At 38.8% G+C, this 22,393-nt stretch overlaps 1 long non-coding RNA gene across 1 annotated transcript in view; it reads left to right on the top strand.

The window, feature by feature from the left end:
* Nucleotides 1-263: 263 nt before the first annotated feature.
* The window catches only part of Gm34923, a 38,359-nt gene continuing 16,229 nt past the window's right edge, over nucleotides 264-22,393 (top strand). Inside the window, exons 1-2 of the long non-coding RNA XR_381461.2 lie at nucleotides 264-420; nucleotides 16,442-16,481. This is a non-coding gene — a long non-coding RNA (predicted gene, 34923). The remainder of the gene's footprint in view (nucleotides 421-16,441; nucleotides 16,482-22,393) is intronic.

The following is a 22,393-nucleotide window of genomic DNA, read 5'->3' as shown; positions in this document are numbered from 1 at the left end:
TTTGCTTAGATTATGTCTGTGGGTCTATCCCATTTATAAATCCCTTTAAAATGAGTAAAAATTGAACTAGCTGAGAAAAGTTTACCTCGGATTCTCTTTCTGAATGCTACTATACAATAAAAAGGCACAGTTGAGTCTTTGTCATCCAGATGGCCGCCATCAACTGCTCATTAGTATGTGTAGTCATTCTTGAACTTATTGGGAGACAAGAAACGTTCACTCATAATGCTTAATCCTCTTGATTTCCATTTAAAGGGGTATCTATTCACAAGGGTATGACAGTGTGAGCTTATTCCATTTAAAGAGCCAGGAGATTTATTCACGACAATCCATGTCATCAGAATATAAATATACAGTTACTTTGCCTCTGAAGGATTCACAGACCTTTTGTACTTAACAGACTGGACTGAGGAGGAATCAGTGAGTAAATTTTTCCTTTTCTCTTAATTAATTATGATTTGTTCTACTGCCATGTCTGCACCACGGGCTCCAGTGTGCCATGCCATGCAAACAATCATACACTGTTTTTGTTGTTTTGATTTTTCAAATCTAGATGAGTCCACCACCACTGCTCAGTTTTCCTTCTATCAGAGTGTTTACTTCATTGTAGGCAAATGTTAGTTGTCCTTTCCCATCGTCCTCTGTAGGAAGTTTCCATATGATATAAGAAGTGTATTGTCCTAGATGTCGAACTGGGAATAGTAAGCAAAGCAATTGGCTTTACCCTAAGGACCCATCTTCCTTTTGTGAACTAGCAGGCAGAGGAGAAGAAATCCTAGGAAAAGATACTACATTGTAATAAAATGAATCAGGGAAATTACTGAGAATTTTCTTTGCCTTGTGAAATGGTTAAGATAATACTTGATTTCCAGATTAATAACCAATTGCTTAAATTAACTGCAGAGCAGGGAAGCAACTATCACAGTATTCCTGTTCCCAGCTTCTTTAAGTTGTGATTATTGCTTTCTTTCCATTAGCCTTTGAGGAATTAGCCTACCTGAAGTAATCCCAGTGAAACAGGTACACATCTCATCACACATGTTTTGTATAATGCAGAAGAAGTACATTAAACACAGAAAAAACCAGATTGTTATGTGCTGAGTATGATGCTATAGGTATAGTAGGAGTTTATGTCTGTTAATCCAAATTAATTATTTATATTGTTTATGTAGTCAAGAAAATGAAAATTATAACTATTTATAAAAACAGAAATAATTAAGTCTTTCAGTACTTAAATAGAAAATCTCTCGTCTTCTTTTGCACTGAAGAATCATTCAATCAGTACAATGACTTGATTTTTAACTTTGTAGTGCAATTAGTTTGTAAGAATGACTTGAACTGCTGAACTGTCTTTTTGCATACACATGTGCAGCTAGTGCATGCCTGTTCCTGGCTGTCTTGTTTGGTTGGTTATTTGGTTCATATACATCTTCTGATGGACCACTTACCACAAAGATTCTGTACTCATTCCCCACTGCCCACTACAGTCCCTATGTCTTGAACTCACTATTTCTTGATCAAAGCTTAAGCTGCCTTTCCAAAATCCTTTATTATAATACTGGCAGATGTACAAAATTTTATATTAATAAATGTACAATAAATTAAAAAAAAATACAAATACCTATTGTGGGCAATGGACCATGCCAGGAAACTTGGTAAGGTTGAGTGGGTTCAGAGACTCTGGAACCCTTTGAGGACAGTAGGCATTTCTCAGTTCCCTACTGGCCCAGAACATGTGTCCCACATAGGGAGATGACCAATGGTTACCTAGCCAAGAACATAGTTCTCCATGCTAATAAGATATCCAGAGACACTAAGGGTTTAGTCAATGAGCTTTCTTTACTGGACAGTCCTCCCTGCAAAAGGTATTTAATCGCTGGTCCACTTTCAGGAGGTGGCATGTACCCATTTTCCATGATGAACAATCAATAAACAGCTGGGAACCAAAGGCTGTCTCTTTCATCAAGAACTGCTAAGGAGAGCATAGTAAAAGCCTTAGTCCACAGAGCTGTGCGGCCTAAGTCTCCAGCAGAAGGCCCCTCTGCGCTCCCAGACCGTTGCTGCTAAGCTAAAGACAATCACAGCTGAGCTAACCTGGAATTCCCCATGCCCCTGGCCCTGGGCTCTTCCTCTGTTCTGGACTCTAGAAGATTTCCAGTGGTGACTAGATACCCAGGAGTCAGGGAACCCCAGCTTTGGCATCAGCCTATGTCATTTCTCACTCAGGCTGAGGCCCCTAGCCTGGACTGTATTCTCTTGCCTCATGAGCAGTGCATTGGCACTTCCCACAAACCCAACACCTGATGATAGGCATAAGGTAAATGTAGTCTAGTGTCTACCATCTTGCCTGCCTAAGCTGCAAAATGGCTCCTAGTGGCTAGGAGGATCTGGGACCACATATGATACTCAACAGGAACAAGTGACCCACAACCTATTTCATATTTTGTATTAAATTTAAATTAACAACTTTCTAGTTAGGATAATGAAAATATTTTATTAGAAAGAGTAAACTTAAAGAAACTCTTTTAAGATTTTTTTAATTTTATCAATACAGACCACCAAACCATTTTTATTTTTTTATATTTGTTTTTAATTTATTCTGTAGACAAAACATCGTGTGCTATGGGACTGGAGAAATAGTTCAGTGGTGTCAAGTATTTATTGTTCTCACAGAGGTCTAGAGTTTGCTTCCCAGCATCCACAAGTGAGTCACAACTTGCTCAGATATTCCAGTGTTCACTTCTTGTCTATATAGGGATAGTATGCAGCAATATGTACACAGACATACAAACAGACAAAACATTCATACATTTAAGGTAAGAATAAAACATTTTAAGAACCTTACAGGTGAACCATTTTAAAGAAAGAAAATTTATCATTTTTTCCCCACTGTCCAAGTATGGAAGAGACAGGCATGACTAATGTTTGTGAACCCCGATTGCCTCCTCCCTTGCCATCTGACTCCAATGTCTATTTCCCACAAAGAAATGAGAGATTGTAGTTGCTGAGACTGTTGTCTAAGCTGTTGCTCAAAAAACTGCTTACTTTTTTTTTTACACATACCTCTGCCTTTTTTGGGGGGGGGGGTGTCCCTTTAATGTTTCTTTAAGTGGTGTACCTGGCGAAGAAGAGCCCAGCTTGACCCTACTTCATTTCCGTTAGTAGGTGGAGTACAAGTTCTATCTTCTGCCTCTGCTTTCTTTCCCTTCCTGCCTCCCCTGTGACAGGAAGAAGTAGAGGATCATGCAGCATGGTCAGCTTTGAGGCATTTGCTCACAGTTATTGGCACTTGAGTTTGCTGGCTCAGAACATATGAATCATAGTCAAAATCATAAGGCAAGGAAATTTTCTGTAGCATCTGATGACAATATGACGCCAGTGCTGGTGAAAGTGAGGTTCATTTAGATATGCATTTTCATGTCTCCTATCAAATATGATTAGGCAACATTTTGTCCCACGGCCTGGTTATAACCCAAGTGTTATCTCATTAAGTTTCCTCTAAATAAGGAATACAACAAAGATCAGTCCTTTATCACTTCAATTATCACTTATTTACATTTTTGGATTTATTTTATTTAGCTTCTCTTACAGACTTCCCTGTTACCAAATGCTTCATCTATGATGTCTCTGATAGTTCTTCTTTTTCTTCTTTCTCTACCCTTTCTCCTTGGCTTACTTCTTACTTCCTTCTTTCCTGTATTTTTAAAATTTTTCTCCCAAGCATCCCTAAAACCACCTTGTTTAACAAATCCTGGCTACAGAAGAAAGACTTGATCAGTTTCACTCTTGTGTTGATACACAACACATCACGTAACTCTGATATTTCTTTCTTCATCCAAATACCAAAAAGATTTCTTTGACTTGACATGACCTTTTTGTTGTTATTGTTGGTTTTTAGAAACTTCAAACATGTATTGTGGGAAACTGAGAAAAATCCTGTCCACCCAGGTGCCCATCTGGCTTGAACTTAATACCATCTGGAAAATGAAAGTAAAACCAGGACCAGACAAAAGGAAAAATAAACAAACAACCCCCCTACACTCCCCCCACTCCACTTTTGAACAGCAAATGAGAGATTAGGTTACTACATAAAAGCTTGTCTAGGGAAGGGGGCAGTAGATTTGAAGGCCAAGCCCCAGCAGAGACAAGGACAACTACTCTTAGATAGCGTAACTGCAGCAAGGAAAAGGGGTATTGAAGATGTCACATCTCCCTTACTCTTTCCAATGTAAGACTCTGGTGAGTCTTAACTTACCGGAGACCCCACCCCCAGCCTCCAGTGAATCAGGAATCGATGCAAAAGCAAGAGGAATTTTATTATTCTAGCAAGCTGGGGTTTCCTTGCTCACGAAGGAGAGAGAGGCGCAGCACATTGGGTGAGTTTGTATAGAGTTTTCAGAGCAGCAGCCATTAGGCACAATGTGATTGGCAGAACAGTAAACTGATTGGTCTTTAGGGAATGAGGTGGCAAGGAACTCCCTTGTCTGTAGGTGCTTACACCCAACAGTCTTAAATCAGACACTTCTGTGAATAGAATCAAACTAATTACTATGTATAAAGTCTATTGTAAAATGGTGCATTGTGTGTAGTACTCAGTGAAGGATACCAGATAGAGTCATCAGTCTTGGAAAGACAAGGTAAGTATCTAGAGGTTTCAATTGTTTCTTGAAGTTGCTGCACATATCACTTCCCTAATCTTCTGTCTTTCACAGATACACACTACAGGTAGATCTTAAATGGTCTCTACAATGAAGAAGTAGCACCCATGTCTCTACTCACCCTCACTCCCTTCTTCCTCCCAACTTGGTCCTCTTCCTCTCTTGTTTTGCTAAGCATTAGAACCTTGGACTCATAGTAACATCTGCACACTTTTCTTCCTTCCAGAGAGGATCTGGTTCATAAAAGTAATTTATTTTACATCTCAGTTTTCTAATATCAGATTTAAAACACATAAAATACTCAGCTAAAAGTCAATATAGACAGAGGAATACTGCTTTTATATCTAAATTCAAAGAAAATTCATTCTTTCTATGAAAGCATGTATACCTTTGCCCAGGAAAGACAATGAACTTTGGTAGTGTCGGAATTAAGGGTATTTTGCTTCATGAATCTAAAAATTTACTAAACATCTGTAAAACAGTTAAAAATTTAAATATGTAACATGGCCAGAAAACAGCTTACTGTATATAATATAATGTATTCACATTATTCGTGTCTTACTATTAAGAGTATCCTTATAAAAACACCTGTCAATGAGTTGTAAGATCACTTCTTTAAGGTAACCTATTTTGATGCTTAGTTCCACACATGTTTTCCTAATGTTTATTAGTCATATTCTGTATTTTCCTTTTATCTTTAGTTGGAAATTTTGACTCAAAATACAACTTTCTCACAATATCAAACATTGTCCCAGTAGATCAGCCACAGACTCCCATGCTGAGACCACTATATTCTCAGCACCAGCTAGAGATAGCATTTCCTTTTGATTCTTCTAAACATTTGATCATGCTTTCCCATCAATATAATGTTGTCCAAACAAGGCATTTGTATTTACTGGCATGTGTTTTTGCCCCATAATTCATTTGAGATTCATAACACTGGGTTATATCATCACCTGTGCACATAATTCCTGACATCATATCTTCTCGACTCCGTTATATTCTTTGCAGTGAAGTTTTAATAGCTGAGAAATAAATGATTTAAACTAAATTGTAGTGTAAATATGTTGCAGGATTAAGGATGTTATCACATTGAAAAGCTCTTGACACTTCTGAAAAGATTACCAGAAGAATGAAAGTTGCTCTCTTTTTTCTTCCCCTTGGCTTCTGGTGTTCTGCCATCCTCAAGTGCTTTGTCTTTCCTACTTCAGTCAGACACCTGGACACTCTAATGGAAGAATTCACATGATTATCTGTGCTTTCAAAGAAAAATTAAGCACTTAAAGATTGTTTTCACAAGTAAGTTTATAAATCTGAAATGTATACTGATGGCAGTTTGAACCACCAGCTCTTCTTCCTAGCCTCAGCCCTCAGAGACACACAGATGGATAGCCTGGAAGATACACTGCACACAACTTAAAAGTGCTCATGGGATTCCTGAGTAGTTTTAATTTCTCTGCTTTATAACTGTTCAGACAAAATTGGCTGACATATATTTTCCCAAGGATGAAAAAATATCTGTAACCATGAGCTATGCAAACATATTATTCAAATTATATAGTGCATGTGCCTCAATGGAAATCATTTCATTATTAACTCTACTAAGATTAAGCAACCATCTTAATAACACTCTCTATAATTATATTCAGGGTAATTTTGAAAGGTTCACTGAGATTTTTGGCCCATGTGACAGTGAATGTAACCACAAGGGATGAGCCATGGCTGGGGATGACTAAGCTCAACAGTCTTTTTCATATACTTCTCTGAAGCTACTTCAAATAGGAACCTGATAAATACACTTATGCTTTTTAGATAATAACTTGTAGACTCTCATAGCCAGAAAAATTTCCAGACATTAGTATGAATCTGGCCACAGTTGGCTGCATTATTAACTGTCATTAATGTGCTGGGTGATTCACTTCAACCTCTTCTGGCAACACGAAATGCTTCTGCTGTTGCCTTGCAAAAACTGTCTTCCAAGAAATGTGAAGTTAGATATCTATAAACATGACATAGTGTTCATAAAATGCAATCATTAGCAGATGGAGAACAAAAAACCCTGACTTCTAATAAAACACCCATAAGTATCCTGTTTCTTATTTTGAACCCATATTTTACTCACTACCTCTATATAATTGTATAGAAGAACAACTTGGTATCTCTAGGTTAATTGTGGTGAGACAAAGGAATCAGACATAATATTAATTTTATATTTTAAAAATACTGTACTGTAAAAGTTAACTATGGTAGGTTCCTGGTATTCACCACCATTCATAGGCTTGCTCCCATGTAATTAGTTTAGTGTGTGGTTTTGGTTCACTGCTGCAAGCAGAACATTGAAGCATGCTATATATGTATATGACTATGTATATGGAGTATATAATGTATATAATGTATTTGAAGTATATGATGTGTATGATGTATGTGTATGTATATATACATGCATATATATATATAATTTTTATTTTTATTTAAATATTTTTATGCATATATTCTGGTCAGTTACCTCTTCTCCAAGAACTTACAGATAATCCCTACCTCCCAACTCACTCAAATCCTCACCATTCTTTCTCACCAAAATGCATGCCCTTTCTTTCTCTTTCACATTAGAAAACAAACAGCTAAATTCAAAAAATGAAAAAAACCAAAATGTTAAAACAAACAAAACCCCAAAGAGATGCAGACACACAAACTTGTACGAACAGACATCTCATGAAAACACAAAACTGGGGAAACTATACTACGTAAGGAAAAGACCTGTGAGGCTTAAAAAACAAGACAAAACAAAACAAAACAAAGCAATCTAGACAAAGCATTGGAAGGCAAAACCCTTCTATAAATGCCATTGAGTTTGTTTTGTGTTGGCCAGTATACTGGGCAGGAAGCCTGCCTTTAAGTGTGGTGTGTATACCCAGGGAGAACCTATTGGAGAAAACTAATGTTACCTCTGCCAGCAGATGTTAAGTGGTGATGGCTTCTGGGCCAAGGGTGGTGCTGGGTCCTGCTCCTCTCTAGTTACAGACACCCCATCTGGCTTAGACCTATGCAAGTCCCATGCATTCTCCCACCACCATATGAATTTTTATGTATACCCACCCTGTTGCACCTAGAAGACCTTTTGTTTTCTATGTGTATTCATCCCCGCCCTGTTTTTGTGATCTTTATTATGCCCTCTCCTCCACACAATTCCTTAAGTCCAGAGGGGAGATATTTGATGAGATATATTATTTAGGGCTGAGTAGTCCAAAATCTCTCACTCTCTACACATTGCCTAGTCTTAGGTCTCAGAGTTTGTTTCCATCCACTTTAGGAGGAAATATTTTGTTGATGGTTGAGTAAGACACTGATCTAAAAAGTTCAGCAGGAATGCCACTAGGAATCATTTTATTGCCATGTTCCTTTAGCAGACGAATTTGGTTTTCCCAAGGTCAGTGACCTATCTAGGCCCAGTTCTTGAACCCTGTTCAGTGTCAGGGATGGGTTCCATCTCATGATGAGGGCCTGAAATCTAAATACATAAAGCTTAGCTACTCCCTCAACTTTTATATCAGCATAACATGCAGGTATGTTACCACTGTAGATCAAAGGGTCTGTAGTTGGGTTGCTATTTAGATTTTTCTTCTGGTAGCATGCAAAGTATGTTGGGGCCAATGCCATGAAGACTAGTCAGTAAGGATGAAGACTCTAGGTAGGCACTCAATCGACTTTTACATATTCAAAGAATTATGTATGTACTGTCATCACCAATGGAGCATTATTATCCATTGGTGAAGAACCATGAAGAGCCTAGTCAGCAGCTTGGGATGTTTGGGGGTTTCTAGGAGGAACATTTTTCAATAACTCAATTAGGTATAACACATTCATAGCACTGGAAGTTTCATTTGGTAGTTAGAGAGGTCTAGTTGGGCTTCCTCTCCCTCATTATTGGTGATTCCTGATATATTACTTTAATATTTGTATATGTTTACACCAGTTTCTACTGTAGTAGGTTTCCTTATAACCTCTCAAATGCCCCTTGGCTTTAGTTCTCCCTCCCTGAATTCCTTCCCTTACTCATCTCTTCTCTTCCTAAATCCTTACCCACCCAACCCTGTCCATTCAACCACATATTTTATTTCCCCTTCTACTTGAGATTCTTTTCTCCCCAGTAGTCCATTTCTCTACCTAACCTCTGCAGTTGTAGCAATTGTAGCCTGCTTAACAAAGACTGGAAGCTAATATCAACATATAAGTGAATCCATATCTTATTTGTCTTTTTGATTGTGAAATATCTCAGGATGATGTTTCTCCTCCTCCATCCATTTACTTATAAATTTTGTGATTACTTTTTAATTTTTTTAACAGTTGAGTAAGTTTCCTTATCCATCCATCTATCTATCCGTCCATCCATCCATCCATCTATCCATCTATTGATAGACATGGCAGTTTCCAGTTTAGGGCTATTATGAATAGAACAGCAATGAACATGGTTGAGCAAGTGTTCCTCTAGTAGGATTTTTGAGACACTTGGGTATATTTCCAAAAGCTGTATCTTGAGGTAGATCTATTTCCACCTAAATCATCTGAGGAACCATGACACTCATTTCCTTCACATTGGTACTGTGAAAAATTTTGTCTTACTGATTTCTTTCTCAGTAAGTTTATGCTTTGTATATAGGAAGCTACTGGTTTTGTGTATACTTCTGCTTTGCTAAAATTGTTTATCAGTAACAGTTTTATGGTGAAGCTTTTGAGTCATTTATGTACACAATCATATCAGCTACATATAAAGATACTTTGAATTCTTCCTATTTATTTGTATCTTTGGTTTCCTTAGGTTTTCTTTTTGCTCTAGCTAAGCCTTCACAGGAAATATTAAATAAATATAGGAAGAGTAGCAACATAGTCTTGTTCCTGATTTTAGTGGAAATGCTTTTAGTTTTTGTATATTTAGGTATTTAAGTTGATGTTGGCTTTTTAGCATGAATGGCCTTTTCTGCATCTAATGAGATCATGTGGCTTTTGTCTTTCAGTTTGTTTATAATATAGATTACATTTATTGATTTACATATATTGAACCTTTGCTGCATCTCTGGGATGAAGCCTACTTGATCATGTTAAGTGATTTTTTCATGTGTTCTTAAATTTGATTTTCAAGTAGTTTGTTGATTTTTCTATCAATGTTCATATAGAAACATTGTTTATAATTTTCTTTTCATTGGATCATTGTATGGGTTAGATTATCAGTGTAACTATGGCTCCAAACTGAAGTGAGTTGACATGCATTGAATTCTCTCTCCCTCACCATTATAAGTAGTCTCCCTTTCCTGTCTGTTTTCATGAGAGTTGGGTGTATCCCATCTCTGACTCATTCTTTCAAATCTTTCTCTGATTTGTCACTTTGTCTGCTCCTCAATTAGACATCATTGTGTAGGATTAAAGGTGTATGTACTAAAGGTATGTCTGTATTACATCCAGAAGGATTAAAGGTGTATATTCCAGCCAAAAGGATTAACAGTGTGTGGGTTGTCTGAATTCCAGCTGAATCATATCTTTGGTTATGATCCCTTGCCAGAGCAGCATGTTGGTGAATTAAAATTCCTGTACTCTTTGTTCTGTACTTTTAGTGTGTTGATAATTGTCTTATAGAGAATATTTTTCTTTTCTCTTCCAGTATATTTGGTGTTCTGTACCTTGACAGAAAATTGTCCTTCTTTATGCTAGGACAATTTTCTTCTGTGATTATCTTGAAAATAGTTTTTGTTACCATTGACTTGGGCTTCTTCTCATTCCTCTTTTCTTATTATCCATAGACTTGTAATCTTCATAATGTTTCAGAATTCCTGGATATTTTGTGTCTGGATCTTTAAATATTTAACCTTTCTTTGACTGAGGTATCCTATTTTTTATCCTGTCTCTACAATGCCTGAGCTTCTCTCTTCTATGTTTTTTATGTATTCTGTTGTCGAAACATCACAGTTTTTGTTTGACTTTATAAAATTACATTTCTAGTTTTACCCCAGTTGGATGGTGTTTAGTGATTCTATTTTGATATTCAGGTCTTACACTGTTTTCAGCATTTTATTCTATGGTTTTCAGTTTCACAGACTGTATTAATGGATTCAGACTTCAAGGTCCTTGTCTTATATTTCAGCTATATTGTATTTCTCAGGAAATACTGTAGTAGGGTTAATGGGTTCTGGTGGAGCATGTTGTCCTGGATGTTATTGTTTGTTTTAGTTAGGTGTTGTCTTAGTTAGGGGTTCATTGTTGTGAAGGGACCAAGGCAATTCTTATAAAGGCAAACATTTAATTGGTGCTTGCTTACAGTTTCAGAGTTTAAATCCATTATCATCACCGCAGGAAGTATGTCAGCCTGCAGGCAGACATGGTGCTGGAGGACCCAAGGATTCTACATCTTGATTTGAGGCAGCCAGAAGAAAACTCTTTCCTCACTGGGCAGAGCTTGATCATAGGACCTCAAAGCCCACGTCCACAGTGATGAAGTTCCTCCAACAAGGCCACTCCTCCTAATATTGCCAATTCCCAGTGGCCAGTATATATTCAAGCCATCACAAGTGTTTACTACTTTAAAATTTGATGTCCACCTCATAACCTGACTCTCGGATGCACGGCATGATGAGTCTCAATAGGGAAATTCCCCAGGCCACAGATGGTGTCAGCAGGTCTGTCCTGTTGTAGTAACCTCACCACACTGTTCTTATGACATGATCATTGTATAGTTCTCTCTACTTCCTCTACAGACTTAGGACAAGAAAACGTGACCCTTTATTTTTTCTATTCTTTTTTAGGCTTTGCTGAGAACTATCTCATTGTCTTCCACTTATTTGCCTTTCAACTTTAAATATCTTACTTAAGTCAGTTTCTTTTGCAACTGCTAACAAATCTAACTGAAAGAGAATTTCTAACTTGAAATTAAAAAAATAAATTGATACATCAGCCTTACTCTACCATAAGATTAGAAGCCTTCTTGTTACAAGGCCAAAATAAGTTAATTCCTGTTTTCTAAAACTTAACTATGACCATATCTTGACCCATTTTCTGGAACTGGACATGTTTGTTCTATATCCTATACCCTGACTTTCATAATGATAAGATAAAATGTTTTCTGGCAAATCATTTTCAAATGGTCATCCAATTTCAAATATTCAGTAATTTGGAAAAAAAAAAAAAACCCTAGCTCTTGAAAACCCTCAGGCTTGTAGGTTTTTAAAGGTATATATACCTCACTGTATCCTGTGTTCATGGCTGTTGTCTCAGGGACATGGGCCTGCCTGAGGGAAAATAAATCTTGCTTAATTCAACCAAAAGAATTTGGGTAGTGAGTGGTCTTTCCTTTCCTTTGTGGAATTAACGTAATTACTATAAATATAAAAGATGATGGAAGACACATGTACATCTGATGAGCATCATTTCCATTTGCTACAAGGTTAATTGCCCTAAGAGAACGCTGGGAAATTTGTAGTGAAAATAGAGTAGCACACTAAAAAATAATTAGAATGGTAGTAGGAGATCATAACACAAGTGACCGTGGAGTGGTAGTCTGGGTAACAGTTGGGCTTTGAGGAACTATTTCAGAACCTCCATAAACATTCCTGTTTTTATGAATGAGACATGTGTGTGGGATTTGTCACAGTGTTTATGTCTGCAAAGCATCTTGGCCATGCTACTCATGTGCTTGGAAGCTTACTGACATAATATTAGAGACACAGTTTTTAGTTACAACATTTATACTGGGAAAGTACTCCTGTTAGCATAATGAAGCCGCATTCTACAGTGTTTGCTATTATTTCATTTATCCATACTAGAAGCTTTAGTGATTCTATTTTGAATTTAAAAATTGAGGATTTCATGCATGAAGTTCTATCATATTTGCATCTTTTTTTATTCCTTCATTTTCCTTTCAAAATCTCCCCATGTCTTCCATCTTATTTCTAAAATCATTACATCTATAATTACTGTTTCACACATACACACACACACATACACACACACACACACACACACACACACATTATTGAGTTCAATTATTGCTTCCTGTTGTACCAATGATTATGGCTGACCACTTGGGATTAGAAAACTGATCAAGGGTGTTGTTTCTGGAGAAAACGGATTCTCCTTCCCTCAGCAGCCATTGATTCCCATTGTAAGGTTGGAACTTATAACATATTTTCCATCCATGTAGTCGACCTTGGTCAGTCAAATGTATTGTTGACACTTTATGGGGGCAATATCTCTGTTACATATGGAAGATACTATCTCATAGCAGGCTTCAGAGTCCTCTCACTCTCAGTCTTTTCCTCTATCTTCTCTGCTATCCCAAAGCATTAAAGCAAACTCACAGACAAATAGAAGAGAACAATGAATACACCTGATCATCAAACACTAAGGTCCTAAAAGCACAGACTAAGTCTGTAGTTTTTCCAATATTATGCTGGAGACATTGTCTATCAACACGAAGAAGAATGAAACCACAATCTCTCATTGTGTACAAATGTAAATTGAAAATATATTGAAGACACATAAAACACGATTATGAAATCATTGAAAAAAAACATGGAGGAGACATTTGAGAGTATTCAAATGCACAAGGATTTTCTGGATATGATTCCAAAAGCATAGGTCATGGAATGTAAAAGTAGTTAAGTAAGCTTATGTCAGGTTGAAACCAGAGAGTATGCCTGCCTCTCAAGTCAAAGGCCAGTGTGAAGATAGCGCTCACAGAATGTGGGAAAACATTCACATAATTCTGATGAATGCATGTTAGTGCCTGGCTTGCTTCTGCCATTATCTACAGTTTTGAATCTAGTGTTTAGGGTATAGTCCCATCTACCACCAAAATGAATATTCCCACATCATTAACATAATCAAGATATTTTTCCGCAGGCCTGACACTCAGATGACTCTAGGTTCTGTCAAGTTGACATAATAAGCACTAATTATCATCAAAACAAAACAAAGCAAAACAAAACAAAAAAAGAAAGGAAAAAAAAAAACCAAACCCAACCAACCAAACTAACAAAAACCCCAAACCAAACCAAATAAAAAAATCCCCTCAAACCTTTGCTTTTATTTAGCTATTTTGAAATAATGACAGGATTCCATGATGAACACAAAACAAGATACAAGGGAGATTTGAAGTTCTGTGGTCTCTTCCTTGTGTGCTTTTGATTCAACTAGATCCTGCTGAATGAGTTAGGGTGTTAGTAGAGTGCACTGTTTTAAGGGAAATGGAGTTCAGTGTACATGATCTACCAAAGCATTGAGTGGAGCCCTGAAAGACGGAGCCTGCACGTGAATCTCTTCTATTGCCTCTCCACACAGTACTTCCCAGGTGTGTAATGCCCCTTGTCAGGTCATTATATGTATGTCTTAATTTCAAAAACACCCTGGAAGGAAATGGCATTACTTTCATTGTTGATGTGATTAAACTGAGACATGTGGTGGGTATTTGAGTGGCCTAGGATAAAGTAAGCCATGAAGAAATAGCCCCATCAGAGGAATGGATACAGAAAATGTGATACATTTACACAATGGAGTACTACTCAGCAATTAAAAACAGTGAATTTATGAAATTCTTAGACAAATGGATGGATCTGGAGGATATCATCCTGAGTGAGGTAACCCAATCACAAAAGAACACACATGATATGTACTTACTGATAAGCAGATATTAGCCCAGAATCTTAGACTACCCAAGATACAATTTGCAAAACACATGAAACTCAAGATGAAGGAAGACCAAAGTGTGGATACTTTGTTTCTTCTTAGAAGGGGGAACAAAATACCCATGGAGCAAGTTACAGAGACAAAGTTCAGAGCTGTGACAGAAGAAAGGACCATCCAGAGACTGCCCAACTGGGGATCCATCTCATATACAACCACCAAACCCAGACAGTATTGCACATGCCAGCAAGATTTATCTGACAGGACCCTGATATATTTATCTCTTGTGAGGCTAGGCCAGTGCCTGGCAAATACAGAAGTGGATGCTCACAGTCATCTATAGGATGGAACACAGGACTCCTAATGAAGGAGCTAGAGAAAGTAACCAAGAAGCTAAAGGGGTCTGCAACCCTAGAGGATGATCAACAATATGAACTAACCAGTACCCACCAGAACTGTGTTTCTAGTTGCATATGTAGCAGAAGATGGCAGGTTCTCTTTAGGGCATGCCAGCTGTGCTATGGTTATGGAGTCTCTGTTGAGGATGTTCCATTTTACGTCTATAGCAACTTACCCTTTCTGCTTTTCAAAGCACGTATTCAATTTATTTGCTCATGTTGGATGGTATGAGAAAACATGCAGCCAACTTCTTAAACCAGCATCTATTTCATCTTTGTAGAAAGACAATAATAGTGCATACATATATATATATATACATGTATATATATAATTAATATAATAAAGCATTTTAAGATGAAAGCAGGAATCTCACAATTCACAGTTGAAAAACATGCCATTTAGTTTATTTATTCCATGTTCGCCTGTCAAATTGTCAAAATACATTAATGCTTTCATATTTAAATAAGCACAGTATATTAAGGAGTAATTTGTCGCTGAAGTGGCCAAGTATCCCCCAAGCAGCAAGAAGTTGACATTCAAAAGTTAGAAAAATATTTATAATGTAAGTGATTTTCTTAAAATGTAGTATAATATAGGAACAGTAAAATATTAAGACAAATGAAAACATAAATGTTGAGAATTCGGCATCATAAAGTCTCTGAAACCATCCCAGGACTAGCTTTCCTTTCTGTTGTGGTGCTCAGATTTCTAGCACCACAGGGCTGTTTATCTCCAGCTAAAGTGACTGGCTGTGGTGCTGATCACTATAGATAGTACAGATTAACAGAACTTGAAACAGTCTTTACAAAGAAATCCCTTTAAATCTTATGTCAAAGTGAACGTCTCAGGATATCTTAGAAAAGGTTAAAACGTTTCGGGTAGATGCAGACATTCTAACTTATGCTCTCGTATTCTCTATCATGCTCCCAGAAAGCTGTGCCAGAAAACTGCTGGAGATGGTTAGAAGACTGCAAATGAAAGGCAGGCAGAATGAGAAAGTGCTCAAAAGCAAGTGGCCCTGTTAGCCTTGCCAGGTCCCCATCACCCTATAACGTAGATGGCTGCCCCTCCTTCATTCAGAGGAGCTTAATGCTTCAGCAGGTTAGCACTATCTCTCATGACTGAGGAAACTGATGGACTAGACAGATAATATGGTGATGCAAATAAATGTCCCCCTAGCACAAGCTGATGTAAATAAAAGTCCCCCTACCCCCCTACCACAGCTGGTGCCAAGTACTGTGATGAATACTGTGGTGAAGGAAGGCAGCTGCCACCCACCCACCAACTATTGGCTAATTTGGGCTCTGTCACCTGGTGACATATCAGTCCATGTCAGATTGCCATTTACTATACTATATAGGAGGAAAACTTGTGGTACCCAGACAGTTCTGAGCCTTGTGTGGTCATGTCCATAGGTTCACTGCTCTGGGTGAATTGTCACAGCCGACCGGAGCCTTGATGCTCAGAGAGTGCTCTGGAGTCTCGCACAATGCCTGGGAAGAGCTCACAAGCAAAGGTGGGAGAACTTGCCGTTCCCCCACTTCCCAATCCACTGTGAAGCAAATCAAATGGAAAGCCTGCGTGGTTGTTGCTCCACTTTCCCTACTTGATTCACTTTCCTGAAAACTGTTTCTGGAGATTTTCCTCAGGCACAACTCAACTGTGGGACCAAAGCCCCACAGAAAGAAGTAGAACTGATTTGGTGTTTTACATTCTAGGTTCAAAGAAATGACAGGCTGACTCTAGATGGAGGAGCAGGTGAGTAGTCACAAAGGAGTCCCTTTCCCTTAGAGGCCCAGTCACCTGTCATTCAAATGAGTGGTGTTCTAGAAACAATGTGGTACACAGTGTGTTCCAGGCCTGCTTTGTTACAAGGAGCAGCAGGCAGGGAAGAAAGGGTACAAACTCCATGGGCTTCTCAGTGGGGAGAATTTGCGAGACTGCAGGCGCTCACTGAATCAGTCCTGTGCTCACTCTCCTGTTCTCTTCTCTCCAAGGAATCTCCCCACAGGAGCTGCGATCTGTCCCTTCTCAGGGACTCCCATTGCTCTAGGCATTATTTTCTCTGCGATAGGACTGGAGTAGAGCAGACTTGAATGCTGGGATTATAGGCATGCACCGCCTTGCAAACTCGCTCTCACAGCTTTTAGAAGAAGATCCTTGATTGCAATGTGTGCACTTATTAACGGAAAATTTCCCGAAAAGTCACTGGTGAATGAGATAGCCCCAAAGGAAACGAGATTTTTTTATTCCATGTATGCCTGTCAATTGGTCGCACTGCTGAGTGAAAGATGTTGCTGTAGAGTGGGAACGCTTTAAGTAGGAAGCACAGGTTCTGTTGTACTACGCTGACACCTAGTGGCCACATGAAAGCATACATCGGAAGGTATTGTCTATGGAAGCCTTATGTGCCATTTAGATGCCTAGTTAAGGAGTGCCATGTTTTAAAAGACTACAAGCCAATGAAGTGATTTAAAGGGTGAAAACATGATTTCTTCTTTGCCTCTCAAAAAAACAAACAAAACAAAACAAAACAAAAAACCAACCAAACAAAAAAAAAAAAACCCAAACTTATCAAAGCCTAATGCACCCATTTCGAAATTACTGTCTGCCTTCTTGTATTACAGTTATTACAGTTTGCATCTGTGGATCTATCTATCTATCTATCTATCTATCTATCTATCTATCTATCTACTTATTATTGTCTTTTTCTTCTATCTGTAACATGACTCTGTCCATGCTAAAAATGATATTGTGAAATGTAGAGTCAACGTAGGTACACAAAGTGCTTTCAGCCAATACCTACTTTTTTCTTTCTGCCTCTGGAGTGGAAATGGCTTCTGTCTTTCTTCCGTCCTTGCTGTCGTCACCAAATACCAGAAATGGCAGAGAGGTCAGCTGTAAATCACAGCCTTTAATTGACAAGTGCAAGTTTCGCTTTCTCCTTCCTGTCTGGTCAGCAAAGGGTGCAGGGATCCCTAGAGTCCCTTCAGACCCTGCTTATATACACAGACAACACACAGATTGTGAGTAACTGATAAAGCAATCAACAATCATACTGGCTTCCTTATTTCCTTAGTTCATACCGACAACACAGCAGTCTGGATTTTGACAGCTCCTTCCCAAACCCCCATTTACCATTGGCTTTTGGCTCCACCGCACATGCAGAATCGGAACTTAATCACAGAGCAACAGTTGGAAATCTTAGGCATTTCCACTAATCCAGACACCACCCTCTCTTTGCACTCAACTCTTCAACCATGGTGTGTAAAACTACAACATTCAGTTCAAACATTTTCCGTTTTAATTTGAAGTGATAAAAATTCCTGATTTTTATAGCAAGAATGTAGTGCTATAAGCATGTAATGTTTTCAAGTATGTGAAAGTACATAGGCCAGATTATTTGAAATGCCCTAAAATAGGATAACCCCTCTGCTCTTTTCACCCTTTAAATCACATTGCTAGTTTGTAGTCGCTAGGTGGCAGAACCATGCTCTTAAAGAATGAACATTTTATCTTGAGATAGTTGCGGGTTCATGAGCAATTGTAAGTAACAACACAGACAGAGCTTTATTTGTTATTTATTGGTCTTCTTCAAGGGTAACATCACAAAAAACTCTAACACAATATAATAACCAGGACATGAATGTTGCCTTATTCATGAATCAGCCTTATTCAGATTACCCTAGATTCACTTGTACAGTGTGTCCGTGAAATTTATGGAATGATATCATATGTAGAAATTCATGGATCCACCAAGAAAGTCAATAGATAGAAGTTTCATCTCTATCTATTCATGCTACCCTCTCATAGCCTTTTCATGCTCTCTCCACCACCCTTACCTCTATTTTATGTTTTATATTTTATGTACGTTCACATGTGCATCAGTACTCTTGTGTCTGGAGGAGAGTTTCCTTGGAGTCATCTCCCCATCTTGGGCTTTTACAATCTTTCCATCTCTTCCTTCTCCTCTTCCTCTTCCTCCTCCTCCTTTTCCTCTTTGACCTTTGGTCCATGAGGGGAGAAATTTAATAGAGACATACTATTTAGGGTTAAGTTCTCTAACATCTCTTACTCTCTGCACATTGTCCACTTACGGGTCTTTGGACTCACTATTATCTATTGTCAGAAGGAACTTCTGTGATGTGAGTTAAGTGATTCACCAATCTGTGGGTATAGCAATGTGTCATTAGGAATCATTTTCTTTCTATGCTCCTTTGGCAAAACAAGAGTATTAGGCTTTCTTTAGGGCCTGTGACCTATATAGTCTCATGTTCTTGGCCCTTTTAACAGTATCATGTGCGATTTCATCTCATGAAATGGGCCTTAAATCTAATTAAAGGGTCGGTGGTCACCTCTATAACATTTGTGTTACCATTGTATATAGCACATTTTCTTAATTTCTAATGGATGCAGGAGTCCCAGCTCACTTTGGGCAGTGCCCCGAGTAGTAAAAGAAAAGGAGTTGAACACGATTCAGAAAAACTAAGAAGAGTTTCCTATGGTTTCTCCTTGAGTTGCTGTCTCGCAGTGATAGATTATAAATTGTAAAATGAAATGACTCTTTTTTTTTCTCCAAGTTGCATTTAGTTGGTATTTTATCATGTCATCTGGGAAGTAAACTTAGATAATTTGGTTATGAAAAATGGCCAAATTTTTATATATTAGTTGATCAGTTTCTCTGCATATTAGATGGCAATTGTGTTGACATTTGTCATTTGTATGAATGTGTATGCTGTCTCCTTGTAGTTTGGTTTGTGCTTTCCTAGTGGCTGACTTTGAACACCGTTCCTGTCCCACTAGACATCTTGTATCCTCATCACTGACACGTTGGTGCCATGTTTTATCCATCAACCAGATGCTTTGTTCTTTTTTTTCTTTTTAAATAATATTTTTGTTTTTTGACAATGCCATATAGTTATACAATGACTTTTGATCAAACCCATCCATCACTAACCTCCCTCCAACTCCTTTTGTTGCTCCTACCCCACACCTCTTTCCCGACCTCATGACTTCTTTCTTTATTTCTATTAATAACCTCCTGAGGCCAATTAATGCTGCCCACAAGCACATAGGTGTGGGGCCATTCACAGGGTCGTTGGCAAACTAATATGTGTCATGTTCCATTTTATTTCTTGTTAAATCCATAGTTTTTTTATTAGATATTTTCTTTATTTACATTTCAAATGCTATCCAGAAAGTTCCCTGTAACCCCACCCCCCTCCGCCCTGGATGTGTTGTTAGAGTTCATGATAGAGTCTTCATGCTGGTCTTCTCCCAGGCTTGTGGGTTTGGACCATTTCCCCTTGATGCATAACTTGTATTCTCATTTTCTTAGCAGAATGAAGCATCATTATCTCTTATAGAGCAAGGGCATTTTCCTCATTAATTTGTTTACTCACTTTACATATCAATCATTGCCCCCATCCCCCACTTACACAGTTCATTCCTCACCCCCTTCTCCTCCTTCTCCTCAGAGGGGTTAGAGCCAACATGGGTATCACCTGGATGCTGGTACATCAAGTCCTTGCAGGGCTAGGCACATCCTCTTCCACTGAGATTAGACAAGGCAGCCCAGTTAGAGAAACAGGATCCACAGACAGGCAACAACTTTAGAGAAAGACCCCATTCCAGCTGTTGGGGTACCCACATGGAAGCCAAGCTGCACAACTACTATATATGTGCAAGGGGCCTAGCGCCAGCCCAGGTATGATCTTTGTTTGATTGTTTAGTCTCTAAGGGTCCCCATTGGTGCAGGTTACTTGACTGTTGGTTTTCCTATCCCCTATGGGGTGATGTCAATCCTTCCCCCAACTCTTCCATAAGACTCATCAAGCTCTGCCCAATGTTTGGCTGTAGGTCTTTGCATCTGTTTCAGTGAACTACTGCATAGGGTCTCTCAGAAGAAAGTTATGCTAAGCTCCTGTCTGCAAGCATAACAGACAGAGTATCATTAATAGTGTCAGGGATTGGTGCTTACCCAAGGGATGGGTCTCAAGTTGGTCAGGTTATTGATTGGCCATTCCCTCAGTGTCTGCTCAATCTTTGTCCCTGAATTTCTTATAGACAGGATAAATTTTGCGTCAAAAGATTTGTGAGTGGATTGGTATCCTTTATCCTTCCACTGGGGGGTCCTACATGGCTACAGGAGGTGGCCACATCAGGTTCCATATCCCCACTGCTAGGAATCTCAGCTAAAGTCATTCCCCATAGATTCCTGGAAGCCTCTCCCATCCCAAATCTCTAGCATGTCCTAGAGATGCTGCCATCTCCAAACCCTGCCAGCCACAGATTTCCATTCATTCTTCTGGCTCTCTGGCCCTCTCTTTTGTCTCTCTGCATACCCGATCCCGAAAACCTCCCTTTCTCCTCTCCACCCACTCTCCCACCCAGTTCTCTCCCTCCATCTGACTCCTAAGACTATTTTATTCTCTCCTCTAAGTGAGAGTCAAGCATCCTTGCTTCTGCCTTCCTTTTTATTTAGCTTCTTTGGGTCTGGGAAGTGTGGCATAGGTATCTTGTACCATGCATACCATGCGTGTCCTTTCGAGTCTTGCTTACCAAATTCAGGATAATATTTTCTAGTTCCATCCATTTCCATGTGAATTTCATGAAACCATTGTTTTTAATAGCTGACTAGTATTCCATTGTGTAAATGCACCACATTTTGTATATCCATTCTTTGGTTGAGCATCTGGGTTGTTTCCAGTTTCTGGATATTACAAATCAAGCTGCTATGAACATAGTTGAACAAATTTCCATGTGGTATGATGAAGCATCTTTTGGGTATATTCCTGGAGGCACTATACCTTGGTAGAAGTATTCCCAATTTTCTGAGAAACTGACAAATTGAGTTCCAAAGTGGTTGTGCAGGTTTGTACTCCTACCAGCAACAGAGGAGTGTTCCCTTGGTCCATATCCTCAGCAGCATTAGCTGTCCTTTGAGGTTTTTTTCCCTTTTTTCTTTTATTTTCTTTATTTACACTTCAAATGTTATCCCCTTTCTAGTTTCCCTTCCGAAATCCCATATTCTCTCCCCCTCCCCCTGCTCCCCAAACTACCCACTCCTGCTTCCTGGCCCAGGCATTCCTTTATACTGGGGCATAGAACCTTCACAGGACTAAAGGCCTCTCCTCCCATTGATGACCAACTAGGGTCATCAATATGCAGCTAAAGCTAAGGGTCCCTCTTTGTGTTTTCTTTGATTTGTGGTTTAGTCTCAGGCTGCTCTGGGGTTACTAGTTAGTTCATATTGTTGTTCCTCCTAGGGAGCTGCAAACCTGTTCAACTACTTGAGCACTTTTTCTAGCTCCTTCATTGGGGACCCTGTGCTCCGTCTAATGGATAATGTGAGCATCCACTTTTTAAAAAAATATTTTTTATTAGGTATTTTCCTCATTTACATTTCCAATGCTATCCCAAAAGGCCTCCATACCTTCCCCCCCCCCCCATTCCCCTACCCACCCAATCCCACTTTTTGGCCCTGGCGTTCCCCTGTACTGGAGCATATAAAGTTTGCAAGTCCAATGGGCCTCTCTTTCCAGTGATGGCCAACTAGGCCATCTTCTGATACATATGCAGCTAGAGACACGAGCTCTGGGGGTACTGGTTAGTTCATATTGTTGTTCCACCTATAGGATTGCAGATCCCTTTAGCTCCTTGGGTATTTT

Source organism: Mus musculus, chromosome 12 (genome assembly GCF_000001635.26).
Source record: "Mus musculus strain C57BL/6J chromosome 12, GRCm38.p6 C57BL/6J".
NCBI lineage: Eukaryota > Metazoa > Chordata > Mammalia > Rodentia > Muridae > Mus > Mus musculus.
This window is presented reverse-complemented; position numbering and strand designations above follow the sequence as displayed.